We start from the raw sequence: 25,339 nt of genomic DNA, 5'->3' as shown, positions 1-25,339 counted from the left end.
CAGCGTGTAGATACTTTTCTGGTTTACCCGTTGTTAGGAGCCGTCATCTTTGGCTGTGTCTGTTGAGTTCAGTCAAGTGACTTTCTCAACTCGACTTTTAGGAACAGAGAGGGTGTGGCTTTGGTTCGCTGAGGATCACAGGTTTCTCAGTAGGGTCGCAGTCCTTTGAAAAGACAGCAGCTGTTGCAATGCTTTGTGTGCGCGCTCCTGCTCTTTTGTTGGGGAGGTTAGTGCATCCTGACAGCAGCAGGGCCCCTTTTCCCAACTGGCATTTGTAGAATCTTTGGGAGTTCAGAGAATGAACAGTGTTGAATGAAGGATGGATGTATACTATGATTTTAATTTTGGGATTTTTATGATATTCTGTGGCATACTATCTATTCTAGGTTCTAAGTCTAGCTTTTGTTAATAGGTACTAGGTTACTAAGGAGGAATCGAAAGATTGTAGTTTTAGGGAATGAATTCTGTACAGCATTTTCAAATTCATAATATGAATTCCCAATCCAGCATGATTTTGAGTGTTCACGTAGGCAAATTAATTGCATTTTTACTGTACCCCTTGAGGTGCTATTTTAGTGATAAAAGTCAAAATAAAACAAATGTTAATTTAGATTGCTAGAAGTATGGAGCATTGTAAATTAAACCACTCCAAAATTTGGTAACCTTCAAAATCCACCATGGTCAGTTTAGTTACTGAAGGCCACTGTGATGTGTGCCTTTCTGCATCTTTTGTAAGCTTCAAGAGCAGTGCATTATTTTACTTCATTCTCTACACCAATCCTTGAAAATGTTCTTAGGTTCCTGGTGACAGAGAGCAGCAAGTCCCTTAATGCCTGGCTAGGGGGGAAAACCCCTCTCAACCATATGGAGACATCTAGAAAAAGATGTGCACTGTCAGCTGTGGTTCCATTGTGTGCTCTCTCAGACTGGATCTGAGCCTTCTTCCTCCTGGGAATTTCCGTCTTAAAGAGAGTTCTTTGACTTTTAGATGTCAGGATACTGAAGCAGAGGGTAGAAAAAAGCTCACTAATTATGAATTTAATTTTTTTAAGTCAGTATTTTTTTTATTTTAATACTTCATAGGTTATATACAAATTAGGTGACTTTTGCTAATGTTTGGAAAATCATTGACTGGAAATATAAAATGTGAAGGGTGAGGGAGTCAGCCTGTGGTATGCGTGTGTGTAGAAAGGGTAATTTTTTTTGATTGGCTTTTTCTATAGTTACATCTTATTAAAGCTTCCCAAGTCTCAGTGGAATAAAGGATCTATGAGCAGGCTTCCATTACATGCTCTATATTTAAGGATTCAGTACCTTACCTGTTTCAAATCACTTCAGGTTGAAATGTGACCTGTAAGTTGACAGCTTGGATTTCTTAGAAAAAATTGTTTTTGTTGTATTAAATTTAAAAGGAGCTCTTTTAAGCAGTCCTTCTTAGAATGTCGGGTAGAAAAAAAAATAGTCTCTAACAATTTTTCTAGAAGATTAGCTCTCTGAAATTTACTTGTGTCCTTATTTGACATTTTGACCATTTTGTGTGTCATTTTATATTTTAAAGCATAATTAGTGTTTAGTTGTTATGGCAAAAGTGCTATTGAATAAATTTTAGCTTTTTGATATTTTGTGTTTATAATTTTGTTTGGTACTATGTTATTATGTGCTTTGCTGATTTTAAATGAGAATAGGAGAAAATAAGTCACTGCTTTTAGGTATTTTTTGTATTGCAGTAAATCATAAAATCAGTAAGCCAGGGACTTTTTCCCTAATGAAATAGTATTAGATTTTCCTTTTTTTTGGAGAGGTAGTGCTAGGGGTGGAACCTAGGGCCCTGAGCACAATGTTAGTAGGTGCTCTATCATTGACCTAAACACCTACCCCTGAAATAATACTACATTTACATGCCAATAATGAAAGCCCTGTAAAGGAAAACAGAACAAAACTTTTACTTCTTTATACCCTTTCTTTTAAAAAAAAATTTATATTCTTTTTTTTTTTTTTTTTGTCACCGGGGATCGAACTCAGGACCTTGTGTGAGGCAGGTGACGGAACCACTGAGCCAAATCCCTGGCCCAAACTTTATATTCTTTATAGCTTTTTTCTTATCTCAAGCTAATTTTACTCTTTGGCTTGCTTTTCTAAACAGAATGATGTTTTTAGTGTTTGTGTATTTATTTATTTTTGTTTGTAAGCCCTCTAGGAGGGCTTAGCGATTGCAAACTGTAGAAAGGCTATCATGTTATTACTCTCTGAAGTCTATTAAAAAGTAATCTTGGAGGGCTAGGGATTTAGCTCAATGGTTCCACCGCCTGCCTCGAAAGCACAAGGTCCCGAGTTCGATCTCCAGTACCAAAAACAAACAAACAAATTAACAAACAAAAAAAGTAATCTTGGAAAAGTCTAAAATACAATTTTAGCATCACAGATCTTCAGTTGGAAACATAATGAATACACATATTTATGGATTATAGATACTAATTTCTACACAGAGGGGCGAATGTGACTTCTGTGGATATTTTACAAGTTTGTGTAGTTTTCCTAGCTTTTGTAAAACTGGTTATGAAAAGGAGTGGGAATCTTAAAGGTCACTGGAATTAAAAGACTAGATGGTCTGCAGGTAGAATATAATACTTTTGGCTTTTAGGAGAAAGATTTTTTGTGTTTACTCATGAAATGTTGATCATCAACCGCATTTCTGGCTTTTAGTGGCTGACATACAGTTGTGGAAATGTTGATTCTAGGACAATGTTCAGCTGGATCCCTGGTTAGAAATTTCTAGAGAAGTAAATAGCGGGAACCTAAGGGAGAGTTTTGCTTATCTGCTTTTCAGAATTTTAGGTACGGAATCATGCATATAATAAAGAGAAAGGGCTGCTTTTGAGCAGCTGCTATTACATTATTAACAACTAAAGTTTCTTGAAAAGATCTTTGACACGGTGTCAGTTGACAGATACGTATTTGGAAAGTTTAAATTAGCCTGTTAACTGTGATAGAATTTATGCCTCAAGCCAGCCAATTCCAAACCTTCTAGTTCCTGGTGGCCAACTTAAATTTCCTGTGGAGCTTTTAAGATCTCTTGCTTGCATTCTTGCCTAGTTGAGCCATTGTTTTTATTCATTGTTCACGTAATTCATTTGATGACTATTGGAGTGTCCTGGCCTTGGCAGTGTACTACTTTCTTAGTAAAACAATGAACATTGCCAAGTCCAGTGATTAAAGGGGGATGATTACAGGGGGAACACGGAATGGGTGATAGTTTTCTTTTTCTTTTGTTTTCCTTTTTGATTGGGAACAAGGTGGAAAGGGAAATGTTTGCCTTAATTTTAGCTTGCTTGATATTTAAGATTTACTTTATTTTATTTTACTTTTTTATAATCTTTTTTGTACTGGGGATCGAACTCGGATCCTTGCGCTTGCGAGGCAGGTGGCGGAACCACTGAGCTAAATCCCCAGCCCCCCAATTTTTTTTATACTTTGTGTTTGTCAAATAAGAGAAACCATGTGATATTTAAGCTTATGTACCCGATTTATTTCACTTAGCATTATGGTCTCAAGGTGCATTTGTTTTCCTAAAAATGATGTGTTTAACTTTATAGCAGAGTAGTATTCCATTGTGTGTAAATACTACATTTTCTTTATCCAGTCCTCTGTTGATGAATGTTTAGGCCTTTTCCAAGATTTAGCTATTACGAATTACGATGCTAGAAACATAGGTATCCATGTATCACTGTAATATGATGTCTTTAACTCTTTCAGGAAGATATCTAGAAGGGGGAAATAGCTGACTCAAGTGGAATTTGTATTTTTTGAGGTGTCTCCGTACTGGTTTCCATAGTGCTTGTACAGTTCACATTCCCACCAACAATGTAGAAAGGCACCCATCCAAGCCTCACCATTATTTGTTATTATTTGATTTCTTGATTGTAGCCAGGGTTTCTGGAGTTAAATGGAATCTTGGTGTTGGTTTATTTGCATTTCTCTAATGGCAGAGATGTTGATCATTTTTTTTATGTTTATTGGTGATTTGTACTTCTGAGAAGCGTCTTTATTTTAATGTATATTCTAGGTTATTAGTCCTTTGTCCAAGGAGTAGCTGGCAAAATTTTTTTCCTATTCTGTAGGTTATCTCTTTCCTCCATTGGTTGTTTCCTTTGCTGTGTCATTCTTATTTTTGACTAAAATATCTGTTGGGAGAGTAACATTGGTAACAGCATAAGTGACTATAGCAGCTATCATCTAGTGCTAACAACCTGATAGTCTTTTTTGAAGTGTGCTCCATTCTCTCATCTTTGTCACTACCCTGTAAAATAGGAGATGAAAATTTAAAGGAGATTAGGTCATTGTGCTTATGTGTGAAACTGGGGAGAAAATGAACCCTGACCAGTGAGTGAGGAAACAGATCATAAATATCAGAGGAATGGTGAGTCTGAGAATGTCTTCTATTAGGAATTCAGTAAAGCAAACGTGTGTAGGAAATTATACGGCTCTTAGTGGCAGTTTTGTCTGTAAAAAGGATGAATAGATTTGAATAGTTCTGTTGGTTCTGCAAGTTATGGCAGCAGGAATCTCCAGACTCTTGCCTCAGTGTGAGTTTTATACCTGTACAGGTATTATTTCTTTCAAGACCTGTAAGTAGTCTCCAGCTTTTTTGTCTTCAGCCAAGATCTTAACAAGTCTTCAAATTGCAGGATTCTTCCATGTTTCAATTTTCAAGAAACAAGAACTACAGTGAAGTAAATTAGTTAACATCTATCAAGTGCTTACTAAAAACTTAGTGTGAAGTTAAAATGGTCTTATTGAATGGAGTGGCACGTTTCTTACCATAGCATGTTTCTTACTGTAGAGTTGTGAAGCAGTTGTTCTTAGTAGCATCCCTCTTTTATGGCCCAGGAAATAGAGACAGAGAGTTGTTAAATAAGTAGGCAAAGGTCACAGAGACTGTTGAAGAGGAATTTGAACCCAGGCAGCCTGGTTGTTCCCTTGGCCCTGCCCCTTCACCTGAGTTATTAAATGGTAGGCTTTTATCCAGTGCTTTTTTGAGAAAATATACATCTGTAATTCTTCAGTAGGAAATGGTAGGAATGTATTTTGCAAAAGCATATTTGTGTTGCCTTTTCTTACAATGGAAAACTTGATTGTGGGGGAGACATAGAAAATAGATTGAGAGTACTATAGGGAGTAGAGGTTTAGAAGGGTAGAATGCTGATATAGATATTTGGCTTCTTAGTTCTTTAAAATATACTGATTTCTAGTATGTTTAATTGTTGGGTGCAGATTGTGTGATGCACGTTTTGTACTCCATGTAGCATGGATAACTTGGTGTTGATATTGTAGTCTCAAAAGGCGGCTGATAATATATTCCGTCATCTGACTTCTGCTCTGCTATTTGTAGAATTCTTCAGTCTGCTCAGTTGTTTGCAGGGAGCAGGAGAGCTTTTCAGGGAACTCTTTCACCTGTGCACATTTGAGGATCTACATGTGCTTTTAATGTTCCAGCTGCCTAGACTGCAGACTTGTTGTCATAGATGAAAATATAGCACATGATATCTTCTATTCTTCACCTGTGTCCCTATGAGATGTGATCTCAAACCTTCCAAGAGAGTTCTGGAAGTTCCTGTTGTTGCTAAATGATCTCTTCTTGTTGAAGTACCCACCAGGCTAAATGATTTTTTTCTAACAGACATTACTATAAAATCAGCTCAGGATTAAATGTGAAATGACTTTGCTTGCCTGTGGTGTTATAGTGGCATTTGTAAGGATATTACTTTAGAACATAACTTTAGCTAAAAATTTCTAAAAAATTGTTAATGTGCTTAAAATGAAAAGTTTTCATTTATTGTCAGAATGTAAATTAAAATATTGAATTACATATGTTCAAGGATCCCATATCTTTACTTGAGCCGTTTCTAGGTCATCTTTAAAGTTAGACCAAATGGAAAATTTAGATAGTTGGCATGGGTAACACATTTTTTTAAAAATACATTTTTAATGTGCTAGGAGATGATAGATGTAATATACATACATAATATGTATTGAAAATATTATACATATTTACCCTTTTTGGTGGTGCTGGGGATCTAACGCAGGGACTTGTGTGTGCTAAGCATGTGTTCTACCGTTGAGTTATATACCCTTAGTCCCTAGGATATGTATATATGTAAAATTCATAAATGTAATGTTTAATAGTTAATCACTTATAAGTGGTTATTGTTGATGGTAGGAAATTTTTTCACATATACTTTTAGATTCCTAAATAAAGAATATGGAAATTACTAACAGTTTGAATGCTAGGAGTTTATGGATTTCTGCACATTTAACATCACAGAATGTTTTGAGATTGCTGAGGTTGGTCCTGGTAGATGTGGAGACAGGCAGTGGGGGTTTGCCAGTGCTGGAGACACTTCTGCTGTCTTGTGTCTGTGGCGTGCTATGGATAATGTAGATTGGCCATGCATTGAGACTAAGCTCCAGCTACTGACTGCTCACGACTTTGTTTGTTTGTTTGGGTTTTTTTGGTTCCCGGGATTGAACTCGGGTCCTTGCGCTTGTGGGGCAGGCGGCTGAACCACTGAGCTAAATCCCTGGCCCTGTTCACGACTTTGAAGTAAAGGTAGAATGATAAATAGTGGTACAATTTTAGTTAGGGTTTAATTTTTTTTGGTGGTGGTGGTATTGGGGTTGTAACCCAGGGTTGCTCTACCACTAAGCTACATATCCAGCCCTTTTATTTTGTAGAGTCTGGCCAAGTTGCCCAGCCTGGCCTCAAACTTGTGATCCTTCTTCCTCAGCCTTCTGAGTAGCTGGGATTACAGATATGCAGCACTGTGCCCAGTTTAGGTTTAACTTTTTATAGCTCTTTGTCCTCGCTTCCTTGTATCCTTCTTCTGCCCTTACTTTTTTTTTTTGGTCTTAAAGTTGAAAACGGAAGATGGGTGGCAGTAAAAAGGATCATAGTCAGGACTGTAGGGGGAAGTCTGCTACTGTCATTAAGGAGTTCATGTGTATGATCGTAATCTGCAGTTTCCCTTCTTATCAAACAGATTTGCCCTGCTAACAGTGTTTGATGAAAAAGCCAGTTATGAATGGCCTTAGGTTGTGACTAGGTTAAGATCACTTAATGCAGTCATTGCCCTACTTGTTGGAAGATAGTTGGGTTGCTGGACAGCATTGTGGTCCAACAGACTGGGACTGTTTTATAATAGAATTATTACATTCTCTAGCTTTTTTTTTTGGTACTGGGCATCAAACTCAGGTCCTTGCGCCTGCAAGGTGGGTGACAGAAACACTGAGCTAAATCCCCAGCCCCCAAATTCTTAAAACCTTAAGAATGCCTGGCTAGTGTGGAGATTCCTCAAAAAATTAGGAGTAGAGGTCCCATTTGACCCAGCTATTCCTTTCCTGAGTATCTTCCTAAAAGAATTAAAAACATCATACCACAATGATAGATGTGCATTCATGTTTATAGCTGCACAGTTTGTAATAGCTAAACCTTGGAAACAACCCAAATGCCCATCACCCGATGAATGGTTAAAAAGGATATAGTTTTTTATACAATGGAGTACTACTCAGCCATAAAGAAAGATAAACTTGAGACTTTTTTTTTTTGGTACTGGGGATCGAACTCGGGTCCTTGTGCTTGCGCAGCAGGTGGCGAAACCACTGAGCCAAATCCCCGGCCCCAGCTTGAGACATTTTTAACTAAATGGATGTACCTTGAGACTACTCTTAAGTAAAATAAATTGGAGTGACATGTATAAATATCTCATTGTTTCTGTGAAAAGGTAAATAAGGACCAAGATGTATAATAGATAATATGAAATAGGAAGAAATTACTGAAAAGGAAAGGGAAACTGAGAGGGGGAGGGGGAAAAGGGAAAAATTCGGTAAAAGAAGAAAAAAATGGAAACAGCTTTTTAAATGGTGGGGAGGTTAAAGGGAGGGAAGGGGTTTGGGAGAAAAAGAGGAATCAAGCTATATCATGTACAGGTACAAACTCCCTTTGATGAGTGTGATCGTTATATATATTTAAATTGTACCAGTAAAATTAATTAATTAAAAAAAGCCTGCCTTTTTATAGTATATACTTTTACAAAGTGATTCATAGTTTTACATAATGTAATACACATAGAATATTCTATCTGTAATTCTCCTTTGAGACTTATGTGTCGTGGTTTTGCTGTTGTCAGATTAATATCTTGATTCTTTAAAGCTTTTCCATACAAGTGTGATGTAAAAATATTCCTTGAAAATATTAATTTATTATATTTTTACTACCAGTGTTTTTGCTACGTAAACAATATAAATAACAGAGCCTAGTGAAGCTTATGGAAGTCACATGAAGCTCATTCCCTTATGCCAGTGGTGGTGAACCTATGGCACGCGTGCCACAGCAGGCGCACAGATCCCTGTCTGTCAGCATGTGAGCCAAGTGTATGAGTTGTTCTTTCTAAACTAAAACCTCAGCATTCAGGTGTGGTGTAAGTGCAGTGTTGGCACTTTGTTGTTTTTTTTTTGGTGCCGGGGATCGAACTTAGGTCCTTGCGCTTGTGCAGCAGGTGGTGAAAGCACTGAGCTAAATCCCCAGCCCGGCACTTTGTGATAAATAAGTGGGTTTTGGGTTGCAGTTTGGGCATTTGTCTCTAAATGGTTCGCCATCACTTATGCCATACACTACCTTTTATTTTAAGGGACACATACAATTAATTAAGAATCTTATTGGAATAGAAGACTCTAGGCTATTAAATATGATACAAGAAAGTGGCATTCATTGTAGACTATACTGAAAGTGATCGTCCCCTAAAAAAAAAAAATCATCAAAATGCCTGGATTTTGAAGGACATTGGAATACAAAACTGGAGAATTACCCTTCCCTGGTTAAAGGACACTCACATAACTTATGGCAGCATCCTTATAATGGAGTACCTCATTTCTAACAGTAAATATTTTCGTTTTAGAAAACGCATTCAGGAGAGAAGAGAGCTAGGAAAAGAGGGGAGCCTGGATTTGGCATCCCAGAGATCGAGCTAAGGCTTAGGCAGGCAAGGAGTGGGCCTGGGCACACCTGGCTTGGCTGTGTCCCGGCAGGGGCTGTGATCCTGTCACTAGAAGAGGCCCTGCCTCTTCTCTCTGAGTGAACATGTGTTCAGAGGAGGCAGCCTCTGATACTCTTGACTAGGAGGAAAGGGGAGAGAAGGGAGGACTTGTGGTAGATGGGAGAGTAGGATAGGTCCTGGCGGGTTGGGACCCTGGATGCTCACCTGCACAACAATTATCCGGGAATCTCCCACCAGATGCTGTTGGTCTCTCGTGTGTAGATTCTTCTGCTCTACAGCTTTAGTTTTGAGCCAGGGTGGTAATGCTCATAGCCTGCTCCCTTAAAGTACCACTGAACCCAAAACCTTTCTATCCCCATGCTCTCAATTACAATACTGAGCATTTGGGGTATTCTCCTGTTTTCAGGTGAATGTTCGGTTATAAGTCCACTGAAGAACAGGTAAAGACTAGATACTTGTCCAAGTTTGCACATTCTGCCTTTACCAGGCTTGCACATTTAGTGTGGCTGGTGGAGGGATGAGGAAAAGCAGTGTCTTTTCATTGAGGGAAGCAGAGTTTTCCCTTTTCCTTCCACTTCCTGTTTCCCATGGAGGATCAAGTATCACTCAGAGCTGTATCCCAGATTTTTCTGGGCCTGCCCTAATATTTCATAGGTGTTTACTCTTTTCAATAAGGGGTTTGAGGTTGGAGATGTAGTTCACTGATAGAGTGCTTGCCAGGAGTGCTACAAGTCATGGGTTTGATCCTAGCACTGCCAAAAAAGTGGGTTGAGGGACTAATTTATTGTATAATGAAAACAAATAGAAAAGAAGTACGTTCAGAAAGTAACAAGGTGGCCTAAAGAGAAACCTTTCAGTTAGGAGTTTTGAGAATTGCTATATGATCCTAGGTTAGGATTTACAGTGGGTTTACAGTGCTGGTGAACCTTTTAGAGCTTTTGTTCTTTTTTTTTTTGGTACCAGGGATCGAACTCAGGTCCTTGCGCCCCTTTAGAGCTTTTGATGGTAACAAAAAGCCTACTGTGGCACATGTGCCATAGGTTCACTACCACTGGGTTAGTACCATGTAGTTGGAAAATAGCAATGCAGAGGAGCTATGACTGAACTCTGAGGTTAATGTATATATAGAATAAAGCAAGAGTAGTAGGTACTTGAAGCTTCAAAGATTTTTAAGGATGTACAGGTAGTTTATTAAGTTATCAAACAGGCCACTTGATAATACTTGCTAGTCAAATGAAATGAGCTATTTATGTAGTTTCTATTAGTGTTTAGATACATATATGGATGAGTACTTCATAATGTGGTAAAACAAATTAAGAGTTTTGATATACATTCTTTGAAGTGTAATATCAGTGAGAAAGATGATGAACTAAAGTGCTTTGCCAGATCTAGCAGTACAATTTGTCTATGGTATGTCCAAAGATGCCTAAAATGGTATGCATTGACTTTTAGAATGATTTAGGAAACTTATTTGCTTTTTTGTTGGTTTGCTAAGTTGAGGAATATATATTTTTCTCCCCTACTTTTCCAAATAGTTTGTGGAACAAAAGAACAGTGTAAAGGCTTTCATATTCAAAATATATACATTTTAAGAGTAGGAAAATTTTTTGGAGAAAAGGAATGAGGAATAGGAATGGAGATTAGGAATAGCTCCTGAGAGACAGGAAGGGTCCCAAATGGTTTACCAACAAGCCCACTTCTCAAAGGAAGTTTTATAGAGCAAAACCGTGAAGCAGGTACAACATGGGTCAAAATTATGATCAACCAATAAGATTGCAAGTATAGTCACTTAAGTAATGTTGATCCAGTGGTAGTGTGGGCATATGGGTGACATTATTAACCTTGGACGATAATCTATAGTCTCAATCTTATCTTTTAGTCTTAGTGGTCTTAGTCTTAGTGGGTGGGAGAGGATGGCCCACACCTAATGAGATAATGAGCAATCTCAAGAATGGTACCAAATAATCTCAAATGTTGTTTATCCCTTAGGGAAGTATGTAAATCTGGCCATTGTGACTTTAATCTTCTGATGTGCCTCCAGCCACAGTTTTGATGCTTCTTCTGCCCTGGCTTCCTTGAGGGCCCAGCCCCGTCTGACTGCCTACTATATTTCTACCTAATTTAGCTGTCTGTAATAGTCCCCTCTCTGAAGAGGTATCCCTAACTGCGGTTAGGGGAGACTGGCTGCTTCAAGCTAAGGGTCAGTGTAGGGAAGACTATAGTCAGGGGCCCTCTCTGGAGAGCCACTTTAACGGACCTTGGTTAGAAGTCACGTTGCAGTTTAGCAGTTATGAACTCCCTTTACAAGTTCGATGTAGTGGATCCTGTTAAAAGGAGTGTGGCACATTTGTTGTTGGTTCCATCCCCATGATCACTTGGAGTTTGGCAGCCTCAAAGTTGTTGGATACTATAGAAAAGGTTCCCTCATGTCCTGGGTCCTCGTTGACTTGGAGGGCTAGGGCCAAAATATTGGCTGTCGTCTTAGCCCAGTTACCTTTCTAGTTTTAGCCTCCAAACGCCTTCCAAATATCTCACGGAGACCTCCAGGATGATATAGGGGAAATGCTAGATGTCAGATATGCTGAGTCTGTATTCCCCGAAGTCGAAAAATGAAATCTAAGGAAGGACAGAGGTTAAGAGTAGGAAAATTTATTGGAGAAAAGAAATGAGGAAGGGGAATGGGAATGGGGAATAGGAATAGCTCCTGAGAGACAGGAAGGGTCCCAGATGGGTTGCTCTTAAAATATATTTCAGACTGAATTATTAACAAGTCTTCCTCCTAATAATTAGTAGACTGATCTTTCCAAAATATTCCTTTTCTAATACAGTATAAAATATTACAGACTTAAAAAACTATTATAGACTATCATTATAGACTAAATCTCCAGATACTTAGAAGTCTGTCATGAACCAAACCTTTCCTATTTCTGCTGTTTACTTGAACCTTTGTACCTGTTACTGTTTTCTTCCTGGCCTCCTGTGAACATGTGTTCACCAAATAAGCTCTTGCTCTTTGATTTGCTGAGAGAATATGAATGAGTTATACTAAAATTTAGGAAGCACTCCTTTGATGTAAAACTCCATTATTTCAGGAGTTTGTATTACAGATTTCAGTTAATAATGAAGTAAATAAAAAGGGAGAGGGGTCAAAAAATCTAGAGGTAATTAGTGAGCTGCTTAAAATGTCAATTACAGATCTTATAAATGTTCTACAGAAAAGAAAGCAAGTCTACTTATTTTTTAAAAAGAAACAGTAAAGAATGAAATTTTTGGCTTTGTCACTTTGGTAAAATTGAACATTTTTTATACTTGGACTTATTGAATTTTCCCCTGCAGAATATTTTGATACTATGGTGAGAAGAGAGACCAATAATCTCAGTTTACAGTGGAGAGAGGAGAAAAAGGTAAAGAAAACCTTGGGGGAAATTCAGTAGTTCTGAAAAGGTAATAAAACAAAACCAAACACAAAGAAAGTATACCAGGGTTGGCACTTAAATACTTCCATTGGAAAAGTGATAAAAAAGGGAATGAAAGCATCACTTGAAGGGTGGATGTCTCAATAGATAGTGAAATTCTACAACTATCCAAGGAGCAAAGCCCTTAAGAGTCCACACATTAATATGTTAGTAATGACAGTACTTCGAAAAATATTTTCAACCTCCCTACATTTCTTTTAACAATAATTGCATACCTTGTGAGATCATTTTATTTACAGAATAAGTCAGAAGGCTGTCATCTATTCATATTCTGTCACCAACCAATTTACATGTTAAAGAGTAGAAACAATGTACAACTCAGGTGGAAGAGTAGGAAGGGGCTTTGTGATACGCAGTGCCATGTGCCCCTCTTGTTCTTAGCTCCCAGCGTGCTTTAATAGTATAGTTGAGGTCAAATAATATTTCAGTGCTTTCATATTTTCATTGCCTGAAATGAAAAGTTACCAACTAGAAGTGTTGGAGTTTTGAGTGTCCTAAAGATTTTCTTTTCTTTCCTTCCTGCTTTTTATTATGAAAAAATACAAACATTAAGGAAGATTGAAAGAATAGCACAAGGAATCCCTATATACATTTTCCTATATATATACTTTTGTTTTCTTTCCTCCCACCCTCTCCATTGTGTCTGTGTGGGTGTTGGTGTGTGTATTGGATAAATCATTTCAAAGTAAGTTACACATAGGCTCCTTCATCCACACTGCCTTAAATTTTTATCTCGTGTACCATCATTACACCTAAGAAAACAAATGCCTTCTAATATCAACTCTTACTACAGTTTTCACAATTTTCCCCAAAATATCTGTTATCGCTTTCGTTTTCAAGCCAGGGTCTTAATCAAGTTTGCTCATTACATTTGCTTTTCTATCTTATATCCTCCAATCCCCTGTGGTACCGGGGATGAACACAGGACTTTGAGCATGTTAGTGTTAGGCAAATGCTATAACACTGAGCCGCAACCCCAGCCTTTGCATCTCCTTTGATGTGGACGAGGTCCCCTAATTTGGTTGGTTTAGACATTTTTAAAATGAGTTCAAGTCAGTTGTTTTGAAGATGATGCACTTGCTATATCCATTGTGGGGTATCTTCTACTGAATGTTCACACTTGAGCTTCCCCAGAAGTGTTAGGAAATTGTTAGATGTGTTAGTGAGATTGACCAGGGCTGAAGAAGCACAACCTTTGAGAGGTTATTGCTTGAGAAGGTGGCATCATGGGACATTTTCATAGAATGCTTCTTCTGTAGTTTCTTTAGGTTTGGGCTTAACCAAACTTTCTACTACTGGATCAGTAGGAGCTGCAAATGAAAAAGTAATACCTGGCTTTGCAACATACCAGTTTAAGGTGTTTTTTTTCCCCTTGCATAGGTAGTACTCTTTTAAGCACAGACAGGTGTTGGGGGGGCGCGGGGGTGGGGGGGTGGGATGGAGGTTGAGACTGAGATATTAACTTTATAGTCCACATGGACAAATAGAAAGCTTTATTCAAACAGAGACAAAAATTTCTTGGAGTATTTTGAAGCTTGAGAACATGATTTTCTCAAATAATTGACCACTCCATAATTTTGAATTTGAAAAATTGTTTCTCTTTTTTTTTTTTTTTTTTTTGCAGTATTTGCATTTGTTCTCCCTGCACATTTTTTTAACCTAAAGTTATTTCCAGCTTCTGTAGTTTTTGTTTATCTTTTCTCTTTCCTACTTTAGAGCCTTATTTAAAAGTATGGGAGAGCCCTCTCTTCCCTCACGAATCACAGTGCACACCTGGGCTTCATTCTCACTTGGAGAAATAGGCAGTAAAGGTGAGAAGTACCTGGTTACTGTCACCCACCTAATCAGGTGAAGGAGTAGTAATTATATTTTAAATGTACATAGAGAAACCCTAGTATAAGAGTTGTGGGTAGGAAAGATGCTAGCACCCAAGAAAATGATAAGGAATAGCATAAGAATTTGAATAACCCCAGAATAGCCCTTAGCTTGAAACTTTAAGCCTCAGAATAAATAAAACAAAATGAAGTTATTTCCTTTTTCTCAAAGTTTATGGTTGGAGGTGGAACATTGTTAGGCTAATGAAAGTGAATCAGACACCTTCCTCAAGGGGACACAGAACCCAGACCAATGTCCACCTTGACAGAAAATGCTCAGGAATAAGGGGACTATTATTTTGTTGACTTAATATTTAAATTGGAAAATCATATTCTTAGACATCAGGAAGAGAAAGACAGGTAAGACATAGGCCTATTAATTTAACAAATCTGGGCTATTTTAAGATGATAACCTGAAGTGACAAGGGACTAAGATTTTGTTGATTTATTTTGCAGAACAGTCCAGAAATGACTTACAGTCCTGCTAGGGGGTATTCTCCTTATTCTTGTTATTTTCTTTTTAATTAATTTTATTGGTACAATTTAGATATACATAATGATCACATTCATCATAGGGAATTTGTACCTGTACATGGTATATCTTGATTCCTGTTCCCTCCCTTTGATCCCTGTTCCCCTCCTTATTTACAAAAGCTTTGTTTTCATTTTTTCCTTTTCTCATTTTTTTCTTTTCTCTTCCTTCCTTTCCCCCTCCCCCTCCCCATACTCTTTCCTTTTGAATAATTTCTTCCTGTTTCACAATATCAGTTGTACATTTTGATCCTTATTTACATTCTCACACCAGAGAGACGATGCGATATTTACACATGTGGGTCCGATTTATTTCACTTGAGTATAGTCTCAAGGTACATCCATTTAGCTATAAATGTCTCAAGTTTATCTTTCTTTATGGGTGAGTAGTACTCCATTGCATAAAAAACCCCACATCTTTCCATTCATCAGTTGATCGGCATTTGGGCTGTTTCCAAGGGTAAGCTATTATTACAAAGTGTGCTGACATAAACATGGGTGTGCATATATTGCTATGGCATGATGCTTTTAATTCTTTTGGGAAGGTTCCAAGAAGGGAAATAGCTGAGTCAAATAGAACCTCTAATCCTAGTTTTTTGAGGCTTCTCCACACTGATTTCCACAGTGGTTTCACTAGTCTATACTCCAACCAACCGTGGAGAAGGGTTCCTTTTTACCCAAAGCCACTCCAGCATTTGTTTTTGATTTCTTGATAATAGCCATTCTTTCTGGAGTGAGATGGAATCTCAGAATTGTTTTAATTTGCATCTCTTGAGTGACCAGTGATGTTGGACATTTTTTTATATATTTATTTGCTGTTTCTACTTCATCTGAGAAGTGTCTATTCATTTCAGATGCCCATTAGTGGATTGCTTTTTAATTTGAGGGGTCTGATTTTTTTCAGTTCTTTGTATGTTCTAGATATTAGTCCTCTGAGGAACAATTGGCTACAAGTTTTTCCAACTCTGTGGGTTCTCTTCACTCTGTTGGTGATTTTCTTTGCTGTGCAAAAGCTTTTTAATAGGATAAGATCCCAGTTGTTGATTGTTTTTGTATTATTTCTCATGTGACTGAGGTTTTGTTCATAAAGTCTTTGTCTATACCTATGTCCTCAAGAGTTCTCCCTATTCTCTCTTTCAGCAGATTTAGTGTTTCTGCTTTAATATTTTAATTTTAATTAAATTAATTAAACATTCCATTTTTGAGTTTAGTGCATGGTGAGAGACATGGGTGAAATTTTAGTCTGTGACATATAATATACCATATTAACAGAGCCAGAGACAAAAATCACATGATCATCTCAATAGATGCAGAAAAAGCATTTGACAAGGTCCAACACCCATTAATGATAAAAATGCTACAGAAAATTGGAATACATGGCCTTTATTTCAATCTGATATAAGCCATCTATGACAGACCAGTAGCCAACATAATATTAAATCTTCAAAAACTGAAAGCTTTTGGGTTAAAATCAGAAACAAGGATGCCCACTATCACCACTCCTGTTCAATGTAATTCTGGAAACATAAGCCAGAGCAGTTAGACAAGAGAAAGAAATAAAAAGAATAAAATAGAAATAAAAAGAACATAGAATATATATATATATATATAAATAAAAATAAAAAAATACTTGCAGATGACAAAAACTCCACCAAAAGACTTCCAGATTTAATAACCAAATTCAGTAGCATAGCAGGATACAAAGTCAGCATTCAAAAGTCAGTAGCATTCCTGTACACAAATAACAAACTCTGAGAAATTAAGGAAGTGTAACACCTTCCACAATAGCACTGAAAAAATGAAATACTTGGGAGTCAGTCTAATAATGAAAGTAAAGGATCTTTACATTGAAAACTACAGTACTCTGAAAAGATTGAAGAGGATAACAGAAAATGGAAAGCTATCCCCTGCTCTTTGATAGGTAAACCAACATGATGAAAATGGCCATACTCCCAAAATTGTTATACAGACTTAATGCAGTCCCAATCAAAACACGATTAGCATACCTCACAGAACTAAAGAGAAAACAATCCTCAAATTCATTTAGAACCAGAAGAGACCTAGACTAGCAAAAACAATTCGAGCAACAAAGCCTAGGCAGGAGGCATCACAATCCCTAACTTGAAATTATAGTACAGAACTACTGTGATTAAAAACAGCATGGTACTGGCCGAAAAGCAGACCTGAGGATCAATGGAACAGACTAGAAGATGCAGAAACAACCCCAAAACACTCAGCTACCTTATCTTTGACAAAGGGGCCTGGAATGTTCGCTGGAAGAAAGAAAGCCCCTTTAATAAGTGGTCGTGGAAAAATTGGCTTACTGCATGCTGAAGAGTAAAACTATTCCTTGTCATTTTGTATGTATCCTGCTACTTTAGAAAATATTGGCATATTAGAGAGTTCTAGTCAGCTTCCTGTTACTGTAATAAAAATCTAAAATAATTAACTTACAAAGAGGTAAAGTTTATTTTAGCTCACAGTTTTGGAGAATTCAGTCCATTAATGATTGATTGGCCCTCTTGCTTTTGGCCTGTGATAGCACATCATAGTGGAAGTGTATAGAAGTACAAAGCTGTTCATTTCATGGCTGAGATGGGGAAAAAAGAGGACAAGAGGCTAGGGTCTCACTGTCCCTTTTCAGGATGGACTTTTAGTGGTTTTTAAGACCTCTCACTAGGCCCCACCTCTTAAAGTTTCTACTACCTCCAGGTAGTGCTCAGCTGGAGTATAAGCCTTTAACACGGGCCTTTGGGGGGAATATTTAAAATCAAAACTACAGCAGAGAGGTTCAACAAAAAGTAGAGTAAAAAGTATTATAGTCACATTTCTTTTTAAAGTTGTTCTCAATTTTCTTTGAGTCTTGTTAAACACTGAGTTGCCCAAACTGGGTTGGAACTTGTGATCCTTCTGACTCAGCCTCCTAGAGTACTGGGATCATAGGCATGCGCTATCATACCGGGTTTATAGTCACACTTCTGAGTGTCCTGTGCTATATGTCAAATGGATGTGGTAGCAGCCTGTATCAGATGGGCAAGAAGGACCTAAAGGTTCTTTTTTATTTTTTGGTTCTGAGGATTGAACCCAGGGCACTCGCACTGAGCTACATCCCCAGCCCTTTTTTGTTTTAAAGACAGGGTCTTCCTAAATTGCCTAGGCTGGCCCTGAACTTGCCATTTTCCTGCCTCAGACTACTCCTGAGCCACTGGGATTACAGGGTCGGCTAGCTTTAAGGTTCTGATATGTAACCAAAACAGGGACATTAAAGACAGGCAAGGAAGGAGGAGCAGCAAAAATAATGTTAAATTATTATTGTATGACAGTGGCTATACAAAACCTCTAGAAAATGAGGTCCCTTGAGTATCTAATTTGTCTGGTTCTGCTTTTTATTCCTTTAATCATCTCTAATTTTAAAAGTAGTCTTTAGGAAAAAGTACTTCTTAAATGTATAGGATTTCCTTCTTGGTGCAATCAGTTTGAAATGTGCAGAGATTCACTGAGATTCAAGAGGGCGTAAGACACTGATGTGCCTCTCCCGAGGTGGGCTAGACTCCACCTTAAGGCACTGTAGCCTTTTGCTGCCTTTGTTCACTGAGTATATCACTATTATCTCTTTATGTGTGTGTATTTATATATATATATATTTATGCATATATTTAAAGTAACAGTTTTCTCTTAATTTTCTGCATTTTATGTATTGTGGATTTGGAAGTCAGATAACCAGGTTTATTTGTTTGTTCAGCAAAAATTTAATGAGCATCTTATATACACCAGACACTGGTAATATAAAGATTAGAAAAAGAAATGGCCTTATCCTTGAGGATCTTATAGTTTAGGGAAGGAAAGAGATGTACGGACACATAATCACTCTACAACGTATGCATTAGAATAGGAAATTGTATTAGAGAAGAGAGCTATGCACGTATCTTATGTGCACAAACAGCTCATTTTATGTGATGAAAAAATGTGTTAGAACTGCCACAGTGTTTGATTTGAGTTTCAAAGACTGAAATGAGATTTTATCAGGGTACAGAAAAGGCATTCTAAAGTGGCATGTGCATAGGATGAAGATAGAAAATGTTACATCCTTCCTCTTCTGTTACATGTACTTTTAATAAGAGCTGAATGAAAATCAGAGAGACTTATCAGTAAAGCTAGAAATTGTTAGTGCACAGAATTTAGAATATTTATTTTGAACATAGGAAAAGTAGTCTTTTTATTCCTTGTTTCTTTTTTTTTTTTTTGGTACCGGGGATCGAACTTGGGACCTTATGCTTGATAGGCAGGTGGTGGAACCACTGAGCTAAATCCCCGGCCCTAAGTTTGTTTTGTTTTGCTTTGTTTTTTGGTACTGGGGATCAAACTCAAGGACCTCATGCTTGCAAGGCAGGCGCAGGCGCCACTGAGACAAATACCTGGCCCTTCTTCGTTTCATTTCTTCTTGCTTGTGTTCTGCTCAGGGTTTTCTACTTAACTGTTGTTGCATAATGTACTATACCATTCCAAACGCGGTGGCCTTATGCTCACAGATGTTGTGGGTCAGAACCAGAAAGACATGATGGACACAGTGTAGCTGCTGCATGATAGCTGGCATCTCTGCCAGGAAGACTGCAAGTCAGACTGGGGCAGTGGCTGGGACCTGGAGTCCACTGAAACCTTGCTTGCTCTCATGCTTGGGGTTGATGCAGGCTGCTGGCCAATGGGCTTCCCTGTAGCAGGGCAGCAGGGATTGGAAGGATGAGAGTGCTTAAGAAGCCATATTTCACTTTATGACAGACTCAGAGAGTCACTTATGCCTTAGTCACAAGCCTACCTAGACATGGTTCAGCCTGCTGGGAGCATAGACCCCCAACTTTACTTGAAAGAAATGTTCAAGTCACATTATAAAATGAGCACAGGGTATGGGAGGTGGGATCCATCATCTATCACAGGGTAAGTAGTTAGTTGAAAGTTGAAGTGTTTACCGCCCTTTGTTTTAAAATAAGGTTTAATGTGTTGCATCTGAATGGACCTCTTACTTTAGACAGGTGCTTTAATGTTTCTGAGTCCTGATTTCATTTTTTGTTAAGGCTAATAGTACTTGGTGGTAGGATCATGTAGAAGGTTTTATTGTTAATGAGGTCAGAATGAATTAGATGATTTAATTTATCCTTAATTTTCCTTAGTTTATCACTAAGGAGAATTTAAAGGCATTTATCTTGCTAAATTTTTTCTTTAAGTTCTGGAGTGATTTTTAAAAATTATTTTTAATTTAAAAAAATTTTAATTTTAAATAATGATTTTTTCTTTCTTTCTTAGGTATATATTGTATTGAACTCTTGATTAAATGATGACACCATGAATTTTAGGATTTAAACCAGAAAATTTCTAGGAAGTTAGCCCTGAAACCCACTTATGCTAGGAGTAATAATTAACAAGTTCCTTCTGAAAGCACCAGAATGGTGCTGCTTCAGCAGATGATGCTTTCTATAGAAAGCAGGCTTTTCTTAAAAAGAGTCTGCATTGTATGTGTTTGGGAGCATGAATGATAGACTTTGGTCCAGTACATTTTTAGAATACTGTACTGTACTTTGATTTCATTCTCTGAGATTTAGAAAAGTATAGTTGGGTCCAGAAATCAGAAAATTTTTGTTTGTTTTTTTGTCTTGCTGTGTACCCCATGCTCTCCTTGAACTCAGAATCCTATTGTCTTATTATAGGCGTGTGCCACCATGTCTAGCCAGGACCCCCCCCCCCATTTGGGTGTTGAACCCAGGGCCTTGAACCCAGGGCCTTTGCATGTAGCTACATCCACAGGCCTTTTTGTTTTGAGACTGGCTCTTGCAGAGTTGCTAAGTTGCCCAGATTGGGCTTGCACTCGTGATCCTCCCACCTCAGCCTCTCAGAGCGCAGATATTTGAGACTTACACCACTAGCCCAGCTAGAAATCTGCTTTATTTATTATTTTTTTAAATTCAACTCTTCCAAGTGATTCTACAAAGGGAACCACATGTGTAGGTCCCCTGGTCTAGACCCAAAGTACTGGCATCAGGAATGTCAGTAATGTGAGAGGTGGGAGGTCAATAGGTACACTCAGTGTGGAGATGACCATGGAGACTATGTCACTTAGTATGTAGTGTTTGAGTTCTGTCTTCTGTATTAAAAAGTTCCCAGTAACAGAAAGATGAGAAAACCATGCACTGAAGTAAGTGACATTTTATGTATAGCCACCTTCAGACTTGTTTTTGGAAAAGGTATTTTAGTTTTAAAGATAAAACAGAAATTATTTCAAGATCTTGTCATTAGGTTTTTGTTCCTAATCACTCTTATATGACTGTAAAAATCCCTCTTAGAGAATCTAAAACCTTGTTCAAGATGTTAGTATCGGGGCTGGGGATTTAGCTCAGTGGTTCCGCCTCCTGCCTTGCAAGCACAAGGTCCCGAGTTCGATCCCCGGTACCAAAAAAAAAAAACAAAGATGTTAGTATTAAGTACAAGCAAAATTTGGAGTTCCTGGAATGTTTGTTTTTCAAATCCATGTAGGTAGTTTGGTATAGACTGTGGACTGTGATCTCTAGTGCCATTATTTGAACAAGTATGGCCTTGTGCTTCAGTTTCCTTAAATGTTTATTGTTGTCACTGCTTTTAATTGCCTGCAGTGATCAGTATTTGACACATAGTTGGTTTTCAGTACACCTTAGACAATTATTTTGGGTTATAATTCAGTGTAGATTTTTTTTTCTTCTTTTTTTCTTTTTGGTACCGGGGATCGAACTTGGGTCCTTGCACTTGCGAGGCAGGTGTCAGAACCACTGAGCTAAATCCCCGGCCCAGAGTAGATTGTTTTAAATCCAAATTGAGGATGTTCCAGAGAACTATTTGTTAGTCCTAAAGACGAGGGCTTACCTGTATCTTCAGGACATTTATGATCAGACCTTTAAAAAACCTCTTTCCTTTATGAGTTAATGCATGTTCCAGGTATGCAAAGAAAGGGTCATGCAGCATTCTGTGTTAGAGTCTACATTATGAACTGTTCTGTACTTATCACCTGCTTAGAGTGCTACACTAAGCTTGAATACAGAATATAGTTGTTGTTATAATCCCATTTTGGCACCCAGAAGGTCTAATTCAGAGGTTCTCAGTGGGAGGGGGAACCAAATGATTTGGTGAATTATTTGATCTATGAAATTCTTGTTCTTTTATATCTACATGGTTCCACAGTCTTTGAAAGTGAGGCTGGTAGTGCTGTTTTGTGCAGAAGTTTGAGAAGAGAGATTTAAATCAATAAAGTGATGTTTTGGAAAAGTCTTGGGAGTTAATGTAACTATTCAGAGGTGGTAGAACATTTTAATTGTCATTGAAAATATTTGAAAAATAAGATACATAAAATTCACATTCATTAACCTGGGAGACTGACTCCTTGCTTGACATATCTGAGTGTTGATCTGAGAAGAAGACCATGTTATTGTCTACAAAAGGATTATACTTAAATTTCTCAGAAATATCTAATGGGAACTCACTGTTAGATTCACTTGACTGGTTTGATTATAACTTAAAAACCCCCTTTTGGGAAAATGATTGTATAAGATGTAAATGTTAGTTTTGACTAGTTCAGTTTATGGCTTAAAATACAATAATTTTTCAGAGAAGAAAGTGAAGCTTTTGATAAGAATGATTGAACTACTTTATCAAAACCAGGTATCTATTTTTTTTGGAGTTTGAATATAATCCTGTAAGTAGATGTGTCAGAACACTTTGATTCATGGGGCCAGAGATTATTTAGCTCAGTCGTGTCGCACCTGCTTTGCAAGCGCAAGGTCCTGAGTTCCATGGCGGGGTAGGGGGGTGGGGGGTGTCATTTCTGAATCAACGAACACTTGATTCACTAAGGGAAGCAAGACTTTTTTTTTTTTTTTTTTTTTTTTTTTTTATGGGGGATTGAACTCAGGACCTTGTGCTTGCGAGGCAGGTGGCGGAACCCCTGAGCTAAAGCCCAGACCCAAGACTCTAGTCATTCTCCAGGTGGGCTTCATCTTACAGTTTAATTAAATCTGATACTCAGCAATGGTTCTCTTCTCCCTAGTGGTATGTATGTTCTCTGAAATGTTCCAGATCTGACTTATTCTAAAGATAAATTCACATTTTACAAATGGTAATAGAGCATGCCCCCCATAGTCAGTTGTATTTGCCGGTGCTTAGTATACAAATGGAATGCTCTGCTGTACTCAGAGGTGATGGAAAATGAGGAATTTCCAGATCCACAGGGAAAGGTGAGATATTTAGATGTCGTTACCAGAGAATAGTTTAGAAGCTGTATTTATGAAGTTCAAAAGAACAGATGCCTTCTTTTGTTAGTATACTACGAGCAGAGCATTTGTGAAGAGCAGTAAAGGAAATCTCTAGGATGATTTTAGATATTCTTTCGTAGAAGAACATAACCATTTAGAATGTTGAGTTTCAAATAGTCCAATTTAAATATGATTAGTAAATCTTTGCAGCACTGCTAATTGGTAGACTGATAACCATTCCTTCACTTCTAGTTACTCTGACTATGTGGCTGGGGTTTTTTTGGTGGGGAGTGCTTTTGAGATACGGTCTTACTATATATAGTCCAGGTCTGCACTACATGTAGTCCAGGTAGACCTTGAACTCCTGCTTCAGCCTCATGGCTGCTGGGACTAGGGCGTGCACTACCACGCCCAGCTCTGGCTGTTTTTAAATGAGTGATTACAGGCGTAGGAATTAAAGCAAAAGATCATTTCTTTGTTAGTCTTTCTTGGTGAAGTGTTTTCCATTGAAGGCTGATTGTTGCACATTCCCTCAGGAGGAGCACAGCCCCCTGCACTGCCTAGCCTTGCCTTCTTGCACTGGCTTCCTGGTGGCTTCATGGGACTTCTCTGAAAGCCTTGCCTGTGCTGTGCTCTGAATGTTTTGTCTCGTGTTTACCCTTTCAGATAGATGCCACTAAATTGAGTATGAAAATTCACTTTTTTTTTTAACATTTTCCTTAATTTTTCATATTTGTTTTTAAATCTTGAAATAGGAACATTATTAGTAAGTCAAATGAGCGATTCAGTCAGAGCTGTGGAAACTGTAGAGTGCCATCTGTGTAGTTTGTGATGTGCCATATCAACTCATTTGAGCTTTTAGCAGGAAAAGTGATCGAAAGTTGCAAAGCATTTTTATTAACACAGCTGATCCTACAGTGAGTCAGAGTGAGAAAATGAAACCCCTGAGGAACAAGCTGCTTTTCAGTTTAGTTGTGTTAACCCTTCTGGAGCATGTGATCCATTTAGTAAGGTAGCAATTTGTCCACAACGGCTTACTATTTTGGTATATTGTAAAAGAGGTATGTTCTGACCTGTGTAGATTTGCTTTTACAGATTAACTGTAGTTTTCATTTGTCATAGATACAGCCAGCTTCCTTTCTTTGGTTCATGTTTTGGAATTCCTGTGCAACAATTCCTGGTAGCTGCAATTTGTAGGCTACCTATTGTTGGTGGGCCTGGAGTAACAAATATTCAAGTTTTCTTTCCCAACAAGAAGTATTAGTCTTTCATGAACTTCATCATATTGGAGCATGATCTCTTTGTGTCCTTTCTTGTGGGAACAAAAAGTATTTTAAATGTAAGACTTATGCTTCTGTGGCACTTTGTTTTAGTCAGTTAATTTATAGTTAAAAAAACTTGAAAGTTTCATGATAGGAAAGTACTCCTCAAAGATAGAAAACTGCCCTTTTACTTTTACTGCCTTTTAACTTTTTTTTTGGTACCGGGGATTGAACTTGGGTCCTTACCCTTGCGCAGCAGGTGGCGAAACCACTGAGCTGAATCCCCGGCCCTGCCCTCTTCTTTTTTCAGGTGAGTCTCCTGCTAGTTTCCAGGACATGGTGAGAAGCTTCTAAGGTATCTTTTTTTTTTAACAGCCTTGGCCCAGCAGTGCCCCCCCCATCTTCACTAATTTACTGTAATTTCCCAATCCACACATTTGGCAGTTACTTTATGATAGCATGTCTCATGTTCTAATTTTTTCTGGTTATTTTTAGGTTTTTAGGTTTGGTGGCAGGAGATTGGGATAATGGAAAGTGAGGAATTCGGATTTGATGATTATTTGGATCAGTGTGTAAAACAGACAGGTTCTTAGCTTTAAAAAATATTCTCATGTAATAACATTTAACTGAATTTTGTGAAGGAAATGAGAAAATATAGATTAAATGGATTATTACCTGTAAAATGCCATTACAAATGTGATTTCCTGTGGTTGTGGGCATGTGTTTACACTGTATAGTACCTGTACCAGTTGATGACTTTCAGTGAGAACCTCAGAGTTTCTTGGGGAATGTCAAGTAAAATATGTTACCTTTTCACAATCTGTTAGCTTTGATCCCTGTGCCACATACTGCATTAGCTAAAGTTCAGTTTTGCCTTTG

General features: G+C 37.8%; 1 protein-coding gene across 15 annotated transcripts in view; it reads left to right on the top strand.

Moving 5' to 3' along the window:
• Positions 1-25,339, top strand: part of Ncoa2 (nuclear receptor coactivator 2) — a 279,931-nt gene that overhangs the window by 3,105 nt on the left and 251,487 nt on the right. The window lies entirely within an intron of this gene.

This window comes from Heterocephalus glaber, unplaced genomic scaffold (assembly GCF_053883595.1).
Source record: "Heterocephalus glaber isolate CG9 unplaced genomic scaffold, H.glaber_assembly_v1.0 deba00001553, whole genome shotgun sequence".
NCBI classification, from domain to species: Eukaryota; Metazoa; Chordata; class Mammalia; order Rodentia; family Bathyergidae; genus Heterocephalus; species Heterocephalus glaber.
This window is presented reverse-complemented; position numbering and strand designations above follow the sequence as displayed.